This window comes from Mesocricetus auratus, unplaced genomic scaffold, assembly GCF_017639785.1.
Source record: "Mesocricetus auratus isolate SY011 unplaced genomic scaffold, BCM_Maur_2.0 Super-Scaffold_100003, whole genome shotgun sequence".
NCBI lineage: Eukaryota > Metazoa > Chordata > Mammalia > Rodentia > Cricetidae > Mesocricetus > Mesocricetus auratus.
Window position 1 is genome coordinate 58,101,271 of NW_024429188.1, and position 8,331 is coordinate 58,109,601.

Here is an 8,331-nt window from a genome sequence, read left to right on the forward strand (position 1 = left end):
TTTTTGTTGGAGTATCTTTCAGTTGTTTGGCCTGCCTGTACCACATAATTGATTAAAACTCTAAGGCATCCATTTTGAAGGCCTCAGTGGTCAGAAGAAGCAGTCTATCATGGTCTTGCAGCTTTATCCAAAATTCAACAACATGAAGACGCCCCACCATCCCAATGAAACTTCCTGCTCATTACCTGGAGAATGTCCCTGGGCATGGAGGACTGATCATATCTGAAAACTGTCTCTAAGCCTGAATTCCTGGTTTATCTCTAGTTTGACCCTTGGCACAATTTCCTGATAGAAGCCTTCCCCTTGCTGCACATATGGTAACTAGGACTTGTACTAGGAGCTTTGTTCTAGGACCCAGCTGCCACATATGAAGCCTTATGATAGTAGCATGCCAGTCCACCAATAAAATCTTTTCTATTTCCCCTTCCCTCAGGATACCCATACCTCCCATATCCACCAGAGTCCTCCATTCTACCTAACCTCTCTGAGTATTTGGATAGTAGCTTGTTTATCATTTATTTAATTCATCATACCCACTCATAAGCAATATATCCCATATTTATCTTTTCTGGGTTGGGTTACTTCACTCAATACTATTTTTTTCTAGTTCCATCCTATTTGTCCACAAATTTCATGATGTCATTGTTTTTAACAGCTGAGTTATACTCTATCGTGTAAATGTACCTCATTTTCTACATCCATTCTTCTGTTAATGGATACCTAGGCTGTTTCTAATTTCTGGCTATTACAAACAAAACTGCTATGAACATATTTGAGCAAGCATCCTTGTGGTGATATGGAGTATCCTTTGTATATATGTGCAAAAGTGGTATAGCTGATTCTTGAAGTAGATTGATTCCCAATTTTCTGAGAAACTACTATATTGATTTCCAAAGTGACTGTACAAGTTTGCACTCCCATCAGTGATGGTTGAGTGTTCCCTTTGTTGCACATCCTCAGCAGCATGAGCTGTCCCTTGTGTTAGGGTTACTGATTTTTTAAGTTAACTTTGTATCCAGATACTTTGCTGAAGGTGTATAGCAGCTGTTAAGACTTCCGCAGTGGAATTTTTAGGGTCATTTATGTATACTATCATATCATCTGCAGATAAAGGTACTTTAACTTCTTACTTTGCAATCCTTATTCCTTTGATCTCCTTCAGTTGTCTTATTTCTCTTGCTAAAACTTCAAGTGTTATATTGAATAGATATATATAGAGAGTAAACAACTTTGTCCTATTCCTCATCTTAGTGGAACTGCTAATAATTTCTTTCCATTTAACTTAATGTTGGCTATTAGCTCGCTGTAAATTACCTTCGTTATATTTAGGTATGCCCTTTTTATCCTTAATCTGCTCTGGACTTTTATCATGAAGGGGTGATGAATTTTGTCAAAGGCCTTTTCTGTATCTAATGAGATGGTCATGCGGTTTTGTCTTTCAGTTTGTGTATATGGTGGATTGCAATTGTTGATTTTTACATGTTTATGGAACCATCCATACATCTCTGGGATTAAAGCTTACTTGATCATGGTGGATGATCTTTCTGGTGTGTTCATGGATTCAATTTGCACTAATTTATTGAGTATTTGTGTATCTATGATCATAATGGAACATATGTTCTCGTTCTTTGTTGTGTCTTCATATGGTTTGGGTATCAGTATAACTGTGACCTTGTAAAATAAATTAAACAGCTTCTTTTACTTCGGGAAAACACCAAATGGCGGATGACGCTGGTGCAGCAGGAGGGCCCGGAGGACCCGGGGCCCCGGGATTAGGCGGCCACGGCGGCTTCCGCGGAGGGAGGCTTCGGCAGTGACCTCAGGGGCCCAGGGACCGCGGTCGTGGTCGAGGCCGCAGTGCTAGTGGAGGTAAAGCTGAAGACAAGGAGTGGATCCCCGTCACCAAGCTGGGCCGCCTGGTTAAGGACATGAAGATCAAGTCCCTGGAGGAGATCTACCTGTTCTCTCTGCCCATTAAGGAATCCGAGATTATTGATTTTTTTTCTGGGCACATCTCTAAAGGATGAAGTTCTAAAAATCATGCCAGTACAGAAGCAGACTCGGGCTGGCCAGCGGACCAGGTTCAAGGCTTTTGTCGCTATTGAGGACTACAACGGTCATGTTGGTCTTGGTGTGAAGTGCTCCAAGGAGGTAGCCACAGCCATCCGGGGGGCCATCATCTTGGCCAAGCTTTCCATTGTCCCTCTGCGGAGAGGCTACTGGGGGAACAAGATTGGCAAGCCCCACACTGTCCCATGCAAAGTGACAGGCCGCTGTGGCTCTGTGTTGGTGCGTCTCATCCCTGTCCCCAGAGGCACTGGCATCGTCTCTGCTCCTGTGCCCAAGAAGCTACTGATGATGGCCGGTATTGATGACTGCTACACGTCAGCCAGGGGCTGCACTGCCACCCTGGGCAACTTTGCCAAGGCCACCTTTGATGCTATCTCCAAGACCTACAGCTACCTGACCCCTGACCTCTGGAAAGAGACTGTGTTCACCAAGTCTCCTTATCAGGAATTCACGGACCATCTTGTGAAAGCCCACACCAGAGTCTCTGTTCAGAGGACCCAGGCTCCAGCTGTGGCCACCACATAAGGGTTTTCATACAAGAAAAATAAAGTGAATTAAGTATGTTAAAAAAATAAATTGAACAAAGTTTCTACTGTTTATAGTTTGTCAAATAATTTAAGGATTATTGGTGTTAACTATTCTTTGGAAATCTGTTAGAATTCTTCACTAAAGCCAACTGTCAATGGACTTTTTTGGTTGGTAAGCTTTTAATAATTGCTTCTATTTCACTACAGATTATGAATTTTTTAAATTGTTTTTCTCATCTTGATTTAACTTTAGAAAGTGTACCTATTGAGAAAATGATCCAATTCTTTTACATTTTCTAGTTTGAGGGAATACAAATTTTTAAAATGTATCCTTACAATTAGGTGTATTTCTTCAGTGTCTGTTGTTAATGTCCCCTTTCATTTCTGATTTTCTTAATTTGGATATTCTCTCTGTCCTTTAGTTAGTTTGGATAAGTATTTGTTTAGCTTGTTGCTTTTTCTCAAAGAATCAACTCTGTTTCATTGATTCTTTGATTGCTGTCTTTGTTTCTATTTTATTGACATCACCCTGTTTGAATTTCTCATAGTCTAACACTTTTAGGTGTGCTTATTTCATTTCATTTCATTGTACAATTTTTAGGTGTGCTGTTAAGTTGTTAGAATGAGACCTGTCTTTTTTTTTCATGCAGGCACTTAGTGCAGTGCTACGCACTTTCTTCTTAGCCCCACTTTCTTTATGCCCCATAAGTTTGGGTATGTTGTGTTACTCACTTTTATTGAATTCTAGGAATTCCTCAACTTCATTATTTATTTATGCCTTGACACAGTAGTCACTATCATCATCACATCTTCATCATCACCATCACTATCACCATCATGATCACTATCATCATCATCACTATCATCACGATGATGATGATGATGGTAATGGTGATGAGGGTGATAATGAGGATGATGATGGTGGTGGTGATGATGAGCATGATGATGGTGATGATGATGATGATGGTAATGGTGATAATAATGATAATGAGGATGATGATGATGGTGATAACGGTGGTGGTGGTGATGATAACCATCGTGATGATGATGGCGTTGGTGGTGATGAGGAGGAGGAGGAGGAAGAGGAGGAGGAGTAATATGATGATGAGGATGGTGATGAGGAGGATGAGTTCTTGAATGTGTCTAACTTTCTGCAGATGATTGGCGTGGAAGAACTGAAATCAGAGATGTGTTAAAGGATGTTGACTGAGACATGCCACACAATCAGCTTCTCAGCCCTACAGAGTCTTGAGAGGGGAACACAACTGGAGAGTTCCATCCCCTGCTCTGTCAGGAATGGTCTGGGTAGTCATTCTTCTCTTGTGCTTTTGCTTCTGTCCTTGGAGCTGTTGCAGAGTCAGGCTGACACAGAGGCCTGTTGGAAAGCTGTTAGCAGAATGTTCATGTCCAGCTCTAGGCTTCTCTGGAACCTTCTCTGTGCTGTCAGGAAACACTTCCCAGGAGATTTCACCTCAGCAATGATAGTCTCTTCTTAATCAGCACAATTTCTTAACCCCCAGTCAACTAGCATCAGGTATCCAAGCAAAGCACATTATCCTTCAGTAGTTCTGGTATCCTGTTAATCATAGCTGATTATTTAGCCCCAGATACCTGGAATAACAGGATCTTAATTCTTCTATCCTAACTATAAAGCAAGAACTATGTGGTCAATGCTGCCAAGTTCTACTGCTTGCTGGGGCTGGCACATGCCCCCCTTGTTTAATTACATCTTCACCATCTTTATCTCTTTCACTGCCTAAGTTTTTCTGTCTTGAAACTTACTCTGTAGATCAGACTAGCCTTGAACTCACAGAGCTCTGCCTGCTTCTGCCTCTGGAGTCCTAGGAATAAAGTTATGTGTCAATGTCACCTGATGTCACCACTCCTTTTATGCTACTTCTTAATCCATTTATCTCCTTGAACAGAGAATTTAGATCCATTCCACTTTCTGGTGCCCTTTTTATTCTCAAATATTTGTCCTTGATCAGCTTGTTCCTTTCGTTATATATCTTATCATTAGATTTACCAATAATATCTCCATGACCAAATCTATACTAGGCTGTTTTGAGATTTCTTCTGCCAACAAAATTATTCCATAAATCTTTACTTTAGCTTCAAGCACACTCTTCAGACTGGAGCAAAAGGCAGCTACTCCCTTTCCTAAAATATCTCAAGAATTTCTAGGCGACATACTAAAATTCTTCTCTAAAACCTATTTAGTCAGCTCCCAACATTTCAAGTCAGTATCAAAACACCATTGTCTTCCATGTTCCTAGTAGTATGCCCCCATTAAGCAGTGGTTAAATCATTCCTTACGCAGTGATTAAATCATTCCACTGCTTTTCTAACCCAAAGTACCAATGTCCATATTACTCCAAACAAAAACATGGTCAGGCTTATCACAGCAATACCTCACTCCTTATACAAATTTCTGCCTTAGTTAGGGCTTACTATTGCTGTGAAGAAGACACCATGACATGGAAATTCTTATAAAGGAAACATTTAATTGTGGTGGCTCCCTTACAGTTCAGAGCTTTAGTCCATCATTATGGAAAACATGGTGGCATGTAGGCAGGCATGGAGAAATAGCCAAGTGTCCTACACCTTGCAGGTTACAAGAAGTTGACTGGATATCATACCAAGGAAAGCTTGAGAAAAAGAAACTACAAAGCCTGCCCCCACAATGACACATTTCCTCCAATAAGCCCACACCTACTAGTAGTACTACTCCCTTTGGTGGCCACTTTATTTCAAACCACAGAAGAGGATGGACTATGGTGTTCACAGAAGATGTGGACATGGGAGAGAGAGGCTGAAGTTGGTGATCAGTTGTGAGGTACATTTTCAAAGCTGGCTGAATAATGAGATTGATGGTACAGTTTTTGAATAGTAAATACAAATATTTATGTCATATTAATCACCATATTAGTTATGATAGTTGAAAATAGAGGCACTAGATGAATTGAGTATTTTTATTTGTGAAGGTACTTGATGGTTATTACAGAAGGTACCATTTAAGAAAAAATACCATATACATTTCAAATACTTTTGTTATTTACAATTATATTTTAATTTTACTGTATGTCATTTACATGGAACAGGTAGTGCTTTCTGACTACAGTAATGTGTGTGAAACAGGCCTTTACAAAGCTTTCAACAAATTCACTTTATTTTTTATCTTATCTTGGCTTTTTGCCTGTTTTATATTCATGTATCTTCATCTACACTGAACTAATGTTTAGCCATTTTTGAAAAGGGACAATGATCATGTAACTTCAAAGGAGAATTTTGCCTAAAATAATAACAGAGCCCTGGGGGCAGAAATAAAAAAGCTCTGCTTAGTTCATATTGAAAGAAAGAGCTGCAAACATTATTTTGCATCTGCTAACCATATTGATGTTGAATTATACCAATTTGGAATAAGTTTACCAAACTGGCAATTTTGTATTTCTACATAAAGTCTACTAAATTATATAATTTTACTTAAAATCCATTGACTTGATGAATACATAATCAATTTTTAACAACTTTCTGGAAATTTTTATATTTCTAAATTTATTCAGGCTGAGAATATGACTGTTAAATATTGAAATAGACTATTCAATATAATTTGCATCAATTTCTGTTTTTATGACCAAACTGTGTCCAACTTAAAGGTAGAATTAGTCTACTTTTTTAACTGAAAGCATAAGTAACAAAATGTGCAGGATTTTCAAGTAAAATTTCTCTTTAGTGTGATGAAGTATATAAACTCATACATATCATAATGCTGTTAATTTTTTATGCTGAAGTGCACAAAGGATTTAATCAAATAGAAACACGTATACTTTCAATATTTGAACTGAAGATGATTAGGGGCAAAATCCTACTTAGCAGTTATCTCCTATTCTATTCACGCAATATCCTTTAAGTGAATATCAGTTATGCTGTTAGTTCTTAAGCACAATAGCTTTTCTAAAGCTAAGAAAGAATGAACCATTTCCTGTTTTTTTTGTAAACATAATATATAAGATGAAGTTTCATGACTGTATGAGATATGAAAGAAATATATTTTCCTGCCATTCTCTACTTATTTAAACATGTTCCTTGTTGTTTGAAAGGACACTGCAAAGCTGTTAGATAAAATTGAAAGTGAAATCCTAAACCAACTTTTGTTAAGCTGGTTTGTTACTTCCTATCATGGGAAAGCTTAGAGACATGGATTCTTAATGTTGAAAATAGAGATGATATATTTTGAGAATTTGAACTCACTGGTTTAATATTTGTGTCCTGTCAAGTGATCCATCAAGGAGGCCCCAAACCTTCACTTTTCAAGATTACTTCTATTGCTGGGGCAGGAAATGGACAGGCCCAATTTTTCTTGACTAGTGTAAGATTTTGTTAGCGCTTTCTACAGTAACTTAGTGAAGAAAAATGCATGTTACTTATGATATTTCAGGATGCTTCATTGTTGGAGCTTATAATTCCTTACCACTAAATAGCATAAAGGTAATAGACACAATCTAAAACCTGGAGGTATTCATGGCAATGTCTCTCATGTACACTTTGCTAGAATCCAAAATAGTTCATGAGCCTTTTAAAATCTGAACAGTACTTGAGAGATCTGAGCAAGCTATTTGGAACCTTGGGGGATATTCTGGTCAAAGAAAATTCAATTTTGCTATATATGGAGGTTAAATACCACACATGACTACAGTTGAAAACAGTATAGTGTGTTCTTAGAAAATGTTGATATTGGACAAGTGCTCATATGAAAAATAACTGTGTTAGGTAATGTGCATGTTAGTCAGATAGATTTAGTCAATATATAATGATAGGAAGAAGGTCTTCTAAGAACTTCTGGGAAAAAAAACAGAAGAAATATTTGCTCAAATATATCCTCAAAATTTGGAACCTCCATACTTTCTTCTTACTATAAGCTACCTAGTTTTAAGTATTTCTCCCATTTCTAATGACTCAGTAACTATATTATTTTGTTCTCATAATAATATGCAGCACTGTAATAACCATAACTAAATAGCCTACCATATAACCAACTCATATTCACATACTTAGATAACAAAGCACAAATCCTTTCAGCAATTTCTAACCTTACTAGGAGACATTCTTCCTGACATTGTGGGGACAACTGCTATAATTCTTTGCTGGTCACAAAGATCAAAAACCTAAATACATATTTTGAATTAATTGTTGATAAAATAGTCAAAGTTAACTAAATCTTGGTCACTGGAAGTAAAACTGAAGTTCAAAAGAATCACACTATCCTTTATATCATTAGTTTAAAAATAATATAACAAAGAACATGTTTTAGTACATTAATCCCTCCCACTGACATGACTAGATACGAGTTTGGAAGAGTCCTGATTGTATATTTTTCTACATTAGTTCCAAAGATTTTAAAGTGAAAGCTTTTATTCAAAAGTGAAACAAGATTCCTTGTGTAAGAATTTAATGATTCCTTTAATGATTTTTGACACTGTGGTTTAGAAAATTGTTTCTTTTGTTTGTTTTCTTGAGTAAATTCTGTGACATTGCATTAAACATTGATAAAAGCATTGATTATAACAAGCTTATTTAGTAATCATGCGGAAGTAATAACTTCTTTCATAACAAGTAAATTAAAACAATTCAAGCTATTAGTAAATTATGACAATAATCAATAAGTTTTAAAGTAAGTTAGAATTCCTTGTGAGATAATCCTGTCTGTAAATCTGGAATACTTTTCTGTCATAAG

General features: G+C 37.2%; 1 pseudogene; it reads left to right on the top strand.

The window, feature by feature from the left end:
* Window positions 1-1,718: 1,718 nt before the first annotated feature.
* Window positions 1,719-2,595, top strand: LOC101826997 (annotated as a pseudogene).
* Window positions 2,596-8,331: the final 5,736 nt, after the last annotated feature.